Consider the following 16,869-nt stretch of genomic DNA (forward strand, 5'->3'; position numbering starts at 1 on the left):
GCACTGCCAGCTTTTTGGAGTTTAGTTGTGAGGTAGGGTGGAGTGTTCTGATAGAGGGCTTTTTGTGTAATACATGCAATTTTGTAGGAGGATCTGCCTTCGATGGTGAGCCATTTGAGGGTCTTGAGGGCAGGGGAGATGCGGTCAAGACGTTTACAGTTGGTTGTTAGTCTAGCTGCGAGGTTGAGGACGCATTTGATGGGGGCAAGGTAGATTTTGGGAGTACCAGAGAGAAGGGCATTCCCGTAATCAATTTTGGATAGGACCAGAGATTGGATAATTAGTTTGAAGTTGTCAGCTGGAATAAAAGGTTGGAATTTTGGGATGCCGGAGTGTGAAGAGTGCACTTTTTGCTGAGTTCTTTACATGGGAGTTGAGTGTGAGTTTATTGATGATGGTTATGCCGAGTGACTTGACAGATTCGGCGAGGGAGCGAGAGCAAGTTAGGGCATTAAGGTCAGCGATCCATGTTTGGATGGGGAGAGGTTTGTTTTTGGGAGAGAAGAGGATGATCTTGATGAGTTTTGTTAAGGTTGAGTTTAAGATGGTTGTTATGGAACCAGGTTTGGATCTTGGTAAGTGTAGTGTCAAGGTATAGGATATCAGCATGGGATTTTATTTTATAGTACAATTGGGTGTCGTCAGCATATAGGTGATAGTTTATTTTTGGTTGTTTAAGTATGAGGGTAAGGGGTTCCATAAAGAGGTTGAAAAGGGTGGGGGAAAGGATGGATCCTTGAGCGACACCTAGGGAGACAGAGGTTGGTCTAGAGAGGTCGTTTTGAATTTTAATTTATTGGGTTCTATGTTGGAAGTAGAATGTGAACCAGATAAGGACCATGCCATTAATGCAGAAGCGATCTTTGAGTGCATTGAATAGGGTTGGTTGGTAGACTGTGTCAAATACAGCGGTGAGGTCAAGGAAGATGAGTAGGTAGCTCTCGCCCTTGTCCAGGGCTAAGTGAATATCATCGACTATGTTGAGCAGTGTGGTTTCAGTGCTGCAACCTTTGCGGAAACCAGATTGAAGGGGGTCTAGAAGGTTAAATGTGTCAATGTGTTTGTCCAGTTGGTGGAGGGTGCATTTTTTGAGGGCTTTGGAGAGGACGGGAAGGTTGGAGATAGGGCGGAGATTGATAGGGTCATTGGGGTCGGCTTTGGGATTTTTGAGGATGGGGTGATTTGTCCGAGTTGAAGGGAGATGGGAACATTTCCTGTAGAGAGGGAGGCGTTAATGATGTTGGTCCAGGAGGGAACAATGACGTGTTTGAGATCTTGGATGAGTGCGGAGGGGAGAGGATCTTTATTGTGGGAGGATGGTTTGAGTATAGCTAGGATGTTGAAGACTTCCTGTTCAGAAACGGGGTGGAAGTTATGCCATGAGGCGTTATTTTTAAGCGGTAGGATACTGGGGGGGGTTCAGGAGGGATGTGTGATGGGAGGAGGAGTGAAGGTGTCAGTGGTGTGTTCAAAGGGAGAGGTGGATAGGGTGAAGTATCCAGGGGGTGTTGAGGGGTGGGCGAGGGTTGGGGGTGGTGGAAAGCACGGTCAATTTTTGTAATCTTTTCACTGAAAAAGTTAGCGATTTCTTCATATTTGTTAGTGGAGGCCCCAGGGTTAGGGAGAGCAGGTGAGGTTTGATTTCTAATAATGTTGAACAGTTCTCTAGGTCTGTTTTTGGCACAAGAGAGTTGGTGATGAAAGAATGATGCTTTTTCCGAAAAGATGTGTTTTTTGTAGGAGGATCTTGCATTTCTGAGGAGAGCAAGATGGGATGGGGAAGGGTGTTGTGTCCATGTTCTTTCAGCCAGTCTCAGTGAATGAATGAATGAATGAAAGGAGATTTGTAAACGCGCTACTTAGCCCGAAGGCATCAAGGCGCCTAACCAAAAACAATTCAAAAGAAAGGCAAAAATCAAGTCTAAGCGTAGGCATTGGCAAATAGCCACGTCTTAAGGGCCTTCCTAAACGCATACACGGAGGGAAGAGATTTGATCTCCAAAGGCAGAGTGTTCCACAGCTTAGGGGCCAGAGTTGAGAAAGCTCTGCCACCCCACTTAGCTTTACGTATCCGGGGAACTAAGAGCAAGGATTTATTAGCCGACCGGAGGGTTCTAGAAGGTGTATAAGGGACCAACAAGTCCCTCAAGCCTCCGGACCTGTTGGTGGCCAGAGCCCTGTAAATCAGAGACAAGGACTTAAAGGATATCCTGGCCTCGATTGGAAGCCAGTGTAGGGTCCTTCTAGCAGTGTGGGCAGAGGCCCGTTTGGGCAGGTCCAGAACCAATTTAGCAGCAGCATTCTGCACCATTTGGAGACGGGTTAACAGGCCATTGTTAATGCCTAAATAAAGAGCATTGCAATAGTCGAGTCTGGAACCTATCAGTGCCAAAACAATTTGTTTCCTGGCCTGAAAGGACAAATAGTGCCTGATCTTCCGTAGGATGTTTATAAGGCCCCAACAGGTGGAAATGGTCCTCTTTACCTGTTGGTCCATCCTCAGGAGGGGGTCAATCAAGACTCCTAAGTTTTTGGCCAGGGTCGTCGGTATAGGACACACACCCATAGTGGAAGGCCACCAGTCAGCCGACCAAAAATCCTCCTTTCCCCCAAGCACCAGAATCTCTGTCTTTTCCCCATTAAGCTTCAATGAATTACAAACCATCCATTGAGCGACTGCCTTCATACAGTTTTTAAAATTGGAGGCAGCAGAGATGACAGGTTGGGCAAAAGACAGCAGTATCTGTGTATCATCGGCATATGAGATTACCTCCATCCCAAAGGATCTAATGAGCCTGGCAAGTGGGGTCACATAGATGTTAAAAAGGGTCGGACTTAATGCCGACCCTTGAGGGACCCCACAATGCACAGGAAGGGATGGAGACAAAAACTCCCCCAGCTTTACTCTCTGTTCCCTCTGATTCAGGAAAGATGCCAGCAAACTAAGTGCCGGCCCTTCCACCCCTATCTCTCTCAGCCTCGATGTTAGGACTGAGGGAGACAGGGTATCAAACGCAGCCGAAAGATCCAACAGGATGAGGAGAGTAGTCTGTCCCTTATCTACCCTGGTGCGGATGGTGTCAAGCACGATGGTGAGGGCAGATTCGGTACTGTGTTCTCTCCTAAATCCGTGCTGCGAATGATCTAACCGATCAAAAGTTTCCAGAAAGTCGACAAGATGCTGATTTAGGTGAATTTCCAGCATCTTGGCGGGAGCTGGGAGCAGCGAGATGGGGCGAAAGTTTTTAAGCACGCCCGGATCAAGTGTGGATTTTTTTAAAAGAGGTTTGACCACCGCTTTCTTCCATTGAGGGGGAAAGGTCCCTTCCTTCATTGCCCCGTTCATAACACCCAATAAGGGATGCAGAAGACAGTCCTTACACTGTTTAAGAAGTTTCAGAGGGCAGGGGTCTAGAGGAGACCCCGACCTAACCTTAGACAGGAGGACTTCAAGTTCCGATAAGGAAAGGGATGGAAAACTGGACAAACATCCAGGGGGCACCTCCTCAGGTAATGGTAACGGGGAAACGGGAGAATGTGTGGAGGTAGATAGAATCACCTTTTGTAGCTCTAACGCTGAGTGAATATCCACAATCTTAGTATTAAAGAATTGTGCAATATCGTTACAGAGCTGTTGTGAGCTGACCACCGGGTCTGGCATCTTTAGTGAGATGAGCGTGTCTACGATTTTAAAGAGGTCTTTAGGTGAAGAAAGAGAGGAGGTGAGAGAGGTGAAATATTCTTGTTTAGTTCTTATTACCTCCTTCTTATATTTCTTCAGAAGGACTTTGTGTCTGTCCCTCTCACGCAAGTCCCAGCTAGACCGCCAAAGACGTTCCTGTCTCCGTAATCCCTGCCTAAGCAGTCTTAATGATTCAGAGAACCAGGGAGCCGAGGGGGTTCTTCTAGCAGAATAGCACAGAGTAGCCGGTGCCAGTTCATCAAGAGCTGTTTTGAAACCGTTCTCCAACCTCTCCACTGCCGAGGTTACATCCTCCCCAGGGGAGATCAGTAACCCTGTAAGTCTAGGGGCGAGCACGTTGTTCGTTAGATTTTTTAAGTTGCGTCTCAGTTCAAACTTACTAGACTTATTTCCCTTATTGCTGGCCGAGGTGGTCGTTAAAACCAGGGGGATCGCATAGTGGTCGGACCATGAGAGAGGAAAAGGCATTTCAGTGGCCAACCGAGTGTCGTTGGAGAATACCCCATCAAGCGTATGGCCAGCCGTGTGGGTGGGGCCTTTAACTAGCTGTATCAACCCACACCCAGAGAAGATATCCAGAAGAGATTGAGTTTCAGTTAAATCCAAATTCTCCAGATGAAAATTTACATCCCCCAGGACAGTGAAGTGGTCACAACCAAAATGTGACTCTAAGATCTTAAGCACCTGTCGGCCAAAGTCGGTTTTGGTCCCTGGGGGTCTGTTAATAAGAAGGCCCTTGAACGGCACTCCGTATGCTCCATTAATGGAGAATTGGAGAGCCTGAAAAGACTCCTGGAGATCCTCTAAGGGAATAATATGGCAGGACAGATGGTCCCTATGAAGAATGCCAATCCCTCCCCCCATCCGACCCACTCTGTCCATTCTCACTAAGGTGTAGCCTTCCGGGACTGCATCCACAAGATCCGGACCTGAGGAATCCTTTGCCCAGGTTTCAGTTATAAAAACCCAGTCCGGGACTCTAGACAGTACAAAATCCTTAAAAGCGAGATTATTTTTAATTAAGGACCTCGCGTTTAAAAGAAAACCCGTGTTGCTCCTCACCTTAGTGTCGAATTTAGGCCTTGAAACAGCAGCTGAAAGAATCGGTCCCCGAGCAGAAGACCGGAAACATTGACAATTGGGGGAGGTCAAGAACCCCTCCGGGACGTACCCGTGATGGCATGGAAGTTTGGACGGTTTTAAAGCAATGAACTCCTGCCTCGTATATACTATCCTAGTGTTCTCCCGGTCGTTGTAATCTATCCTAACGCCGTCCAGCCCGTCCTTAGCGCGGATTGGCGCAGACGGGCTGGACTCTGGCGTGACTCCGGCGTCAGTACGGCGCACACGCTGCGCGAACACGCTGCGCGTCAGCATGACGGAGATATATAGGGCTCTAATCAGAAACCACCTGCCAGCTGGAGCGCTACGTCGCGTCTGTTCCTGCCAGCCTCCCCTATCCAAGATGGCGCCGAGAATGCAGTAAAGGGCACCGAACGCGCTGGGGATGACCCGCTAAAGCAGCGGTGAGGGCCCGATTTAAAGTGCAGGTGAGAGTGACATTTAAAAACAGGGAAGAATGAGCAAACAATTAAAAACACAAATACTAAAAGGGGTACTTTTAAAAATGTAATCTGCGCCTAAATATCCAAGCGCTACGCTTAGAAGTAAGCAGCCTTAAAATGCTGTCGTACCTTTGAGGGCACCTTTTAAAGGCTTCCCCCGGTAATTGCCTCTAATCAGAAACCACCTGCCAGCTGGAGCGCTACGTCGCGTCTGTTCCTGCCAGCCTTCTCTATCCAAGATGGCGCCGAGAATGCAGTAAAGGGCGCTGAACGCGCTGGGGATGACCCGCTAAAGCAGCGGTGAGGGCCCGATTTAAAGTGCAGGTGAGAGTGACATTTAAAAACAGGGAAGAATGAGCAAACAATTATAAACACAAATACTAAAAGGGGTACTTTTAAAAATGTAATCCGCGCCTAAATATCCAAGCGCTACGCTTAGAAGTAAGCAGCCTTAAAAATGTGAGCGTCTTTCTTTATTAAGGTCTAGGGTGAACCATGATTTAGAGGGGACATTTCTTAGCGTTTTCGTTTTCAGAGTGGCGAGTTGGTCTAAAACCTCAGAGACAGTTTTGTTAAAGTGCTCAGTGAGTTCATTTTCGTTAGAGGAGGGGACTGTGAGACTGAGTTGGGATTGTTCGAAAGTGCCGGAGGGGGATTTGCCTAAGATTTCTGGTCACAGTTGTAGTCTTATTGTTTTGTTTAGGGGCGGATGGGGCTGGAGGGGAGATCGTGAACAGAATAAGATAGTGGTCAGACCAATCGATGAGGATGATTTTGGATAAGGATGTCAGATCAGGGTTGGAGATGATGGCGTCTAGCGTAGCTCCTTTGGCATGGGTGGGGGAGTGGCAAAGCTGCTTGAGGTCGCTAATCTCAAGAAGGCTGTTGAGAAGGATGGTTGCAGGGTCATTGGGTTCATTCCAGTGGAGATTAAGATCTCCTAGGAAGAGATCTTTGGAGTTGGAAAGTAACGATTTAGATAGAAGGTCGGATAGTTCTTCAGCAAATGGAAGGGGTTCACCAGGAGGGTGGTATATGTTATGGAGTCGTATTGGGGGGGGCTTTTTATTTTAAGTTCGGCTCCTAAGTATTCAAAGGTTGTGTAGTCAGTATTATTAATTGGGGAGAGTTGTAGTTCTTCTTTATAAATAATTGCTAAACCTCCCCCTATTTTTTCAGGTCTATCTTTTCTGAGAATAGAGTAGCCGGGGGTGCAGAAGGTCAAGGATTGGTGTAGAGTGGTCTTTGAGCCAGGTTTCAGTAAGGAAGGCAATGTCAGCATCCTCGTTGAGGATGGTTTCAGAGATTTCGGTCGCATGTCGGACAGCAGAGCGGCAGTTAACGAGCATGCAGGAAAGGGGTTTAGGGTTGGGCAGGGAGAAGTTGAATGCTGGTGAGTTCAGGGGGGTCTGGGGGAGCTCGGAGCCTTAGGGATTCTGCTAGTACCCAAGATAACAGGAATATTGGAGTGAGAGGGGGAGGAGTCTTTAGGAGGGGGATGGTTAAGGTAGGTGTTGCAGAGGGCAGAGAGGTGAGGGGCGGAGTAGGTATTCGAGGTTCGAAGGGGTCTGTCAGAGCAGGCGAGGAGAGGCGTTGTTACCCAATGTTTGGGATATGGGTGTTTTCGGTGGCTAGTACTTGGAGCAGAGGGCCAAGAGGGGCGGGCTATGGGTTTGTAGGAATTGATCCGATTGAAATCATTTCTGAGTAGGGTAAGTTCAGTAGCTAGGGTAGAGAGATTATAGTCTACGTTACGAAGTGTCTGACAGAGGTTGGGGAGGAGGGAAGTGGAGGTGTCTGGGATGGAGGAGGGGTTAGGGACAGAGTGGCTAAGGAGGGAAGGTTGGCAACTTGGAGTGGTAGTTTTGCTAGGGGGGATAATGTGGGTGGTTCTGTGTTAGGAGGAGGATTGGGGAAGGCCAGGAGATAGGAGGGGTGTATGTGCCGGTGTTGGGAGGGGGGCTGGGCATGACGTGTGATGGTCTGGTGGGGGGAGGGGGGAAGAGGGAGAGGTGGGGGGAGAGTATGTGGGGTGAGAGGGGATGCGGCAGCGGCAAAATGGGAGGACGTGTAGTTTGTGAAGGAAGGGGTGGTGATATGAGGGGTTATGGTTGTTAAGGGACTGGTAAGAGGGGGAGGAGGGGTACTAGGGAGGTTGCAGGGTGTCGGAGTTGGTCGGTCATTAGGGGACATGGGGGTTAGGAAAAGTGTATTGTGGGGGTGGGGGGGTTGGTTCCGGAGAGGTGGGTAGGATAGGAGTTAGTGCAAAGGATGTGTCATTAAGGGTAGGAGTGACATGGGGCGAAGGAGAGTTGGGGGGGACTGGGAGGGGCCTGGTGAGGGGAGGGGGGATTGGATTGCGACAGGGAATAGTTCAAGTGAGGGTGACAGAGTAGGAGTTCTTGTACGGGGACTGTCATTAGGGAGAGGGAGAGGGTTGGGAGTAGGGCCGGCCATAGATGGTCCAGAGGGGTTTTGGGACTGAGAGGTTGTTGGGGGGGAGTAGTTAGTGACAGCTGGTCGGAAAGAGTGTTGAAGAGGAGTTCAAAAATTGTGAGGTGCTGCTCGGAGGCTTGAATCTGGATGTTTCCAGTTTTGTAGAACGAAATGGTTAATTCACCAGGGAAAAGAGAGGTAGGAGAAGTGGCGAGTTTGTGACCATGGGGGATTTTAATCGAGCTAGATACTCGGAGGTGTTGTAAAAAGGTGCTCTTCCATTTGGAGGGGCGTTTGGTGTAGAAAATATAGTTAGTTTTAATGGGGGACGTGAGACTGTGATAGTTGTCTTCAATAAGGGTTTCGGGATGTCGGATTAGGAATTTATGTTTGAAGTTCTTTTTGGCATTTTTTGAAAAGTTGGGAGGGTATGGAATTGTCCAAGAGTTGGGGCCATGTTTGGCGAGTGTGGGGTGCCTGTCAGTTAGAGCCAGAGAGGGGCGTGGTGTATGGGTGGGATTGGGGAGGGACATGGTGGAGAGGTTTGGCTTGGGGAGAATAGGCCGGCGGGCAAAGAGAGGCGGGCAAAGAGAGGGGGAGAAGTGTAGGGGAAGGAGATTTGGGTAAGAGCGATGAGGGGGAGGGTGTCGGAGGGGCGGGAGGAGGTTAGTTTTTGGAGTCCCAGCAGCAGATCCGGGGGGGGGAAGAATGACGCAGATTGGTGGGTTTGAGGGGGGAATGAGGAAAATTGGGCAAGGTAGCGGTGGGTGGGGGGAGATTAAGATTAGGAAGGTTGCCAAAAAGAGAGCGGAGAGAGGTATAGGTTGGTGGCCGAGCAGGTGTTCGGTGCTAATAAGATAGGGGGGCAGTGGGTTGGGGTAAGGGTTGAGAGAGGTATGCAGGAGGGTTGGAGAGAGGTAAGAATCAGAGTTCGAGTAGGCAGTGTGTTTCTCATGGGGTGAGGAGTGGGGAAGACTTTGTTAAGCAGAGAGGAGTATTGAATGGATAGGGAGGTATGTGGCAATACAGTAGTGAGAAACAACAACAATAATGATAAACATAGGTACGAAATAGGCAGTTAATGGCGCATACATAGATCGATGAGGGCGAATGATTAGGAGGGTATGCGTGAGATTTGTGAGAGACACGAAAGGATCAGATTGTCATATGATTTAGTCACACCTAAGACCGTTATAGGTGGGGTAAGGTGTATAGGTCTATGGATCAGATTGGATCGTAAGGTGAGTTGAATGACAGTGAGTGTGATGAGAGAGACAGTAGATTCTAGGTTATAGGATCGATACATTCAGTTTAAGGCACATGCAGATATTGATATAAGAAGTGATGAGGAGGTATAAGGAAGAGGAGAACATATAGGGGAAGAAGAGTAAAATTAGAGTGAAAGGGGAGGATCTCCTGTGGGGGGAGTTCAGAGCAGGTAGGCAAGGTGCAAGTGAGTGGGGTTAGATAGGAGGGGGAGATAAGAGGCTTACAGCCTCATGCATCAACCCAAAATCCAGTCGGTAAAATACCGATTCGGTAATAGCTCCCGGTATTAAGTTAAAAATACCCAATCCCAATGCATCAACCCAAAAGCAGAAATCGCTATTTAAGGAATCCTTAAATAGCGATTCTTTAAATAGGGATTCCTTAAATACCGATTCCTTAAATAGGGATTCCTTAAATACCGATTCCTTAAATAGCGATTGCATTTAAGGAATCCCAAAGTGAGATTCCTTAAATGCAATGCATCAAAGTTAAAAAATTAGCGATTTCGCTAATAGGGGGAGCAAATTACCATGAAGATGAACTGCATGGTAATTTGCAAAAACTTTGAAAAATGCACTTTTGTGCATTTTTCAAAGTTTCATGTTGCGCACACACATGCCCTTAGAGCATGTGTGTGTGCAACATATGTGCACATATCATTTTCAGGGGTGCAACAGGGTGTCCTTTTGACACCCTGGCACCCTTGAAAGTGCTCCCGCTATTAGCGATTCGGTAATACCGAATCGCTAATACAGACTGGCTTTACATTCATTCCTATGGGCCTCCAAGCCCATAGGAATGAATGGGTAGGTATTCCTTATTACCGATTCGGTAATAAGGAATATGAAGGAATCGCTATTTGAATAGCGATTCCTACATGCATAGCCTTTTGCTATTCCTTATTAGCGATTCCTTATTTTTCGCTAATAAGGAATCGCAAATGGCATTGTTGATGCATAGGCCCCTTAGAGTGATAAAGAGAGACAGTAAGAAAAAGGGTAGGGCATGAGCATAATAACAATGAGAAGATACGTAGGAGAGATTTACACTGGAAGCAAGGGTATAAAATGGTACTACAATATGTAAAGTCGCAATAGTGTTTAAGGGGTGAGTTAGGAATTCACGCCCAGGATTGTCAGGCCTGTCTGGTGAGGATTGACTCAGAAAGTTCCGGATTCGTGGGCGAAAGCGTAGGGTTGTGGAACCAGAGATCAGGTCCAAGGAATAGGGCACGGCCTCCTGTCTTTGCGGGGGGTGAGGCAAGAGGGGCACGGGGCATGCCAGCGCAGAGAGACGGTCTTCGGTAGTCGGGTGACCGTCTGGTCAGGGCCCCAAAGAGGCAGGGTGACCGCCTGGTTAAGCCCCCAAAGAAGTAGGGCAGAATGCGGAATGTCAACTCAGGAGGAGCACCCCTTATGAGGCAGCAGTTCAGTGAAAGTTAAAAAGAATGTTTTCTAGGACGGACCAATGTAAAGGCAGCGTTGGCTCAAAATGGAGGCAGTGAATCGCAATCACAACTCAAAATGTTGGCAGTGATCCAGAAATTCCATCGGAGGCTGCGAACAAAACAGGGACAGAGGGGCAATAGCCGACCCCAAAAGTACCCTGTCCACTCGAATCAGCCTCATGCGGCTTCTGTGAAACCCCACGATATGGGTCTCATTGGGCCCAAGTGAGGCGCTGAGCTCAAGGGATCCCTGGGCCGTCTTGGTGCTAGCAGTGTGGAGCCACTGATCAAACCTACCTGCCAGTGGTCCTCAGGGGCTATCTCGGTGAGTTTTGGGCAGGCAGCAGGGAGCCACTGCTCGGACCAACCAGGACTCGGGTGTGGATTCATGTGGGGCCTCAGTGGATTCATGTGGGGCCTCAGTGGTCCAGCTTTGTCGACAGTCCTCGGCAAGGAGAGGCTTGGGGGGGCTCAGCAGGCCTGAAGCGACCACACGGTAGATCTGGTTCAGTGGATCTCAGGGGCCACGTCGCTGGGCTTCTGGTGAGCGGCAGGGAGCCACTGCTCGGGTTCCAGTTGTTTTTTTTTAGATAAAGGCCCAGCTCAAGTGAGCAACGGGGGGCACTGAATGGCCCTAATAGGCTCATTGTTGCCGATGGTATTTCAACAGTATTTGGCGGGCTCACCTCAGGTGAAACTATGGTGAGCCGCAGGCTTCTGATGATGATTAAGTTATCACAGTGGTCTCAGCTCCAGCGTCCGCATCTCAGCGTCGGCCTCCACGAATCCACTGGCAGTCCTCTCATACGAGAAATGTCTTTCGGACATCTTGGGGTGGTTCTTCGGCAAGGGTTCCGGTGTGCCTGCTAATGCCCTCTGGTTCACAGGATCTCGTGGCCGTGCAGGAGGGCCTCCGGCAAGCTGCAGGGAAGCCATGCGCGAATCGACCAGATCCCGCTTGTCGGTCGAGGGGGCCACAGAAGGTCTGATTCAGGCGCCTGCCCCAGGTGAGCAGCGGGGAGCCACCACACAGCCCCACCAGGCTCTATGTGTTGACTACAGGCCCCTCAGCAGTTTTTCCATCGGGGTCATTCAGGCATCGGCCTCAGGGGGGCTCGTGCGACTAGACCAGATTTTGGTACACGACAGCAGGCCCAACCCCCAGCATCGGTACCAGGAAGTGCCTCTGGGCAGTCCTCACATCCGAGGAATGGTCTGCTCCAGCCGGGAGCTGAGCAGCAAGGCCTCACCGTTCGGGTCCTTGATTAGGGTGAAGGTCAGAATTTTGTTAAGCCGCAGGTTCCAGGCGGCGATCGCGAGGACACAGAGGGTCCAGCTCTCGGCATCAGCTTCTGAGAGTCCTTGGCTCAGTCCTCTCATCCGGGTAAAGGTCGACCCGAATCGGGACCCAAGCAGCAAGAGCCCACAGCGCAGGCCTCCGAAGAGGACCACGGGGGCTGGATCGTGAACGGAGCCGCTGGTGTGGATTTGAGAGTCAGAATGCGGGTCAGGATGCGAGGAAGTCTGAGCGAGGCCACGTCAAGTCTTGGGGTAAGACGATCATACAATATTTATTCCAGAAATATTTTCAGTGTTCACTCTGTAATTGTCACTGGTAGCAATGTTGCAGTCGGATGGGTCGGATGGCCAGGTAAACAGGGGATAAATACCGATTTGGTATTCCCCAACCCAGGAGCTCGGCGGAGGAGCTCCTACTCGGCGGCCATCTGTGAGTGTCTATATTAGTCTCTCAGTTGGTGTGTAAGCAGGTGCATGGGTTGGTGAGTAGCTACATCAGTGTCAATATGGGTTATTGATTGATTGGATGAGTATCTGTATGGGTGTCTAGTGTCTATGAAGGTGAGTGGGGGGTGTCTGACTCTGTGCATGCATGTCTGAATGGCTGATTCACTGGTTGTATAGATTCAAAAGTGCATCTTGGAAGGGCTGTATGGGTAGCTGACTGTGTGTACAGGTGTGTTGATTAGTGAATTGATGTCTCAGTGGTATATATGTGAGTAACTATATATGTTTTTAGACAGTATATGTGAGTGTTGGGGTGTATAAAATTACTATACGTGAGAGAGTGTCTACATACATGAATGTGTACTTGTATTAGTGATTGTATAATAGAGTAAGTATGTTTTAGCATCTATATAAATAAGGGAGGTGGTGTGTGTATAAATAAGTCAGGTGGTGTGTATATATCTGCATAAGTGAGTACATGGGTGTGATTGATTTTTGGCGTGACTGAGTAGATGTGTGAGTAACTATGGATCAGTAGCACTGTGTGAATGTATGTATAGGTGTATGAGTTGATATTATACTGATGTAATGATGAGTGATAGCATGTATGAGTGACTGTATGAGTGTATGTCTAGCTCACAATATATAGCTAGGAATCAGTGGATGGGTATCTAGTATCTGCTATGGGTGTGTCTATGGTTTCGAAATTGGTAGTCTGTATTTTACAGTACGTGTTTTAAAGGTTATATTAGAGTGTGAGGAGGTGTGTCAGACTATCACGTGGATGATGTCATCAGTGATGTCATTTGAGATGTCATGAGTGATGTCATGAGTGATGTCACTGACCATGTCATCATGAGTGATGTAATATGTGACATCATCACCAGTGCATTGCAAGCGCACAAGTTATAGTTAGCTCAACTAACTATAACGGGCGAATTTCTCTGGTTTTATATGAGTCCAATGTCCAAGTAACTATAACATCCCTGAAACCTATGTTTTTTCAATGAATTTCTAAGGTTTTTTAAATGCTAATTTCTAACTATAACTGCCTGAAACCTATGTTTTTTTCAGTGAATTTCTAAGGTTTTTTAAATGCTAATTTCTAACTATAACGTGCCTCAAACCTGTGGTTTTTTCAGTGAATTGCAAAGGTTTTTTAAATGCTAATTTCTAATTATAATGTTCATAAAACCCATGTTTTTCTCAGTAATTTCGAAAAACAATGTGATATTTTGTAACTTTAATATCCTAAAAATTGTTTTTGTATTTTTTTTAATTTATTATTTAATGTCTTCTTGTTTTTTAAATATTAAACAACTACATACAGTATGAAAGGGAGCCCAGCCCAGAGCAACATCTGTCACAGACCTACTGATGAAGCAGCTCCGACACCCAAGAATGCCACAACACCCACCACCACCCTCAGGGCCCCCCCTCTACCACCGAGGCAGCGCAGAACAAGACAGTGAACTTTTCAAAAAACGGCATGGCCTGCCAGCCACACAGTAGCTGATTATTGGGACAGGTGTGAACAAAACTAAATGTGAAGGAAGCAATTCACCCATGAATAACAATGCACACAATGCAAAGTGTAGCGGTGATGTGCTGGACACATCTCAGTATGCAGAACACACACCTCTCCATGTGCACAAATACTACTGGTGCTTGTAGTGTTGTAGACAGTGGACCCAACCATGTTACGTCAAACACTAGGGACGATCTCAGTCATGTAGCTGTATCGTCCCCCCCTGTAAGCATAAGGGTAACTTGAGAGGGCTGGTCCGACGTATGCCACTTCAGCGTAGGAGTGTGAATAAATAGGAAGGGGCTCTGGGCGTGGTTCACTTGTGAACTATGAAGACCAACGACTGTGTCAGGGCGGGCCTCTCCCTGCCACGAGGCTGCCACCATGACCGCGGCTCTCCTTGACAGAGGCCCCCTGCAAACCCAGCGGCACTGCACCGCAGACTGTACAGACTACTGTCTTCGATCTACACTACGGACAGCAGGCCTCACAATTCAGATGGAGTAGCGATTGCAGATGACGCAGTGCAGTACGTAAGATACATTGCTCCCAGTGCGGCCCTCTCGGACCACGCATCATCGCAGGGTGTGCCCACGCTGAGTACTTCAGATGCCACTAACTCACTGCACCATAGGTCATCGCCACTTGGCCTTACAGGGGCAGAATTCAATAGACAAAAGACATTGGTCCGAATACGCCCCCCTGGGACAACGCATCATCGCAGGGTGCATACACGGTGAGCGCCAAAGGTACTACTAACTCAGTGCACCACAAGACATCGACACGTCGCCTTACTGAGGCAGAATTCAAAAGACTAAAGACATTGGTCCGAATGCGGCCCTCCCAGACAATGCATCATCGCAGGGTACGTACACGCTGAGCGCCAAAGGAACTACTAACTCAGTGCACCACATGATATCGACACATCGCCTTACTGAGGCAGAATTCAATAGACAAAAGACATTGCTCCGAATGCGGCCCTACCGGACAACGCATCATCGCAGGGTACGTCACACTGAGCGCCAAAGGTACTACTAACTCAGTGCACCACAAGACATCAACACGTCACCTTACTAAGGCAGAATTCAATAGACAAAAGACATTGCTCCGAATGCGGCCCTCCCGGACAATGCATCATCGCAGGGTACGTACACGCTGAGCGTCAAAGGTACTACTAACTCAGTGCACCATAAGTCATTGCAAGGAAGAGTGAACAGTTTTATGTCAGCAGTGAGGCATACTATCACTCGAAAATCACCCAAAAGTACTTATGATATAAAAAGAACAGAAGAATCAAAGTACATTAATGATTACAATCCAGTAATTTTGAAGATGTGGAATACAAATATGGACATACAATATGTTGCAGATAACTCAATTCCTGTTCCTCGCATACTATCCAAATAGCAGTCCATACCTGGAAAACATATGTCTATATGAAATACTGCAACATTATAGTTTTCGAAACAATGTTACAGACAAAATAAATAAAGTGAAATATGCTGTAATTGGATCTGATGGATGTTTCTTAAAGAATGCCAAAGGAAATGTGATTAATCACAGGAAATTAAGTTGTGATACTGCAGGTAAGAGAGAGTTTTTCTATTTAGCTCTTCACCAACTCTTCAAACCTTGGAGGACTGAAATGGAATTACTTGGAGATTTTGACTGCTATGAAGATTCTTTCAAAGCATGTAAAGACATTGCTACCAGTGAGGCCCGCCCAGACCACGCATCATCGCAGGGTTGACACACGCTGAGTGCTTCAGGTGTCACTAACTCACTGCACCACAAGTCATCACCACGTGGATTTATTCAAGCATTATTCAATGCAAGCCGCAACACATGGTGCCACTAACCCTGTCCAACACAAGCCGATCCCACATGTGTAACTGTGTCCTGAGTCCTGAATGGCAGTGACCCCAAGTCTGTAGCAGCGACCACAGCAGCATACTCCCTTTGCTCAGTTAGGCATATTTCCATATGCAAGGCCCACGACACGTGGTGCCACTACCCCTATTCAACACAAGCTGATTCCACATGTGTAACTGTGTCCTGAGTCCTGAATGGCAGTGACCCCAAGTCCATGGCAGCGACTACAGCAGCATACTCCCTCTGATTAGTTAGGCATATTTCCATATGCAAGGCCGGCGACACGTGGTGCCACTAACCCTGTTCAACATGAGCCAATCCCACATGTGTAACTGTGTCCTGAGTCCTGAATGGCAGTGACCCCAAGTCCGTGGCAGCGACCACAGCACCAAACTCGCTCTGATTAGTTATGCATATTTCCATATGCAAGGCCGGCAACACGTGGTGCCACTAACCCTGTTCAACACAAGCCGATCCCACATATGTAACTGTGTCCTGAGTCCTAAATGGCACTGACCCCAAGTCCGTGGCAGTGACCACAGCAGCATATTCCCTTTGATCAGTTAGGCATATTTCCATATGCAAGGGCAGCGGCACGTGGTGCCACTAACCCTGTTCAACACAAGCCGATCCCACATGTGTAACTGTGTCCTGAGTCCTGAATGGCAGTGACCTCAAGTCCGTGGCAGCGACCACAGCAGCATACTCCCTTTGCTCAGTTAGGCATATTTCCATATGCAAGGCCGGCGACACGTGGTGCCACTAACCATGTTCAACACAGGCCGATCCCACATGTGTAACTGTGTCCTGAGTCCTGAATGGCAGTGACCCCAAGTCCGTGGCAGCGACCACAGCACCAGACTTCCTTTGATCAGTTAGGCATGTTTCCATATACGCAAGGCCGGCGGCATGTGGTGCTACTAACCCTGTTTAACACAAGCCGATCCCATATGTGTAACTGTGTCCTGAGTCCTGAATGGCACTGACCCCAAGTCCGTGGCAGCGACCATAGCTGCATACTCCCTTTGATCAGTTAGGCATATTTCCATATGCAAGGCCAGCGGCATGTGGTGCCACTAACCCTGTTCAACACAAGCCGATCCCACACGTGTAACTGTGTCCTGAGTCCTGAATGGCAGTGACCCCAAGTCCGTGGCAGCGACCACAGCACCAGACTCCCTTTGATCTATTTGGCATATTTCCATATGCAAGGCCGGCGACAGGAAGCTCCACTAACCCTGTTCAACACAAGCCAGCGACACGTGGTGCCACTAACCCTCTTCAACACAAGCCAATCTCACAT

This window comes from Triturus cristatus, chromosome 6 (genome assembly GCF_964204655.1).
Source record: "Triturus cristatus chromosome 6, aTriCri1.1, whole genome shotgun sequence".
Lineage (NCBI taxonomy): Eukaryota > Metazoa > Chordata > Amphibia > Caudata > Salamandridae > Triturus > Triturus cristatus.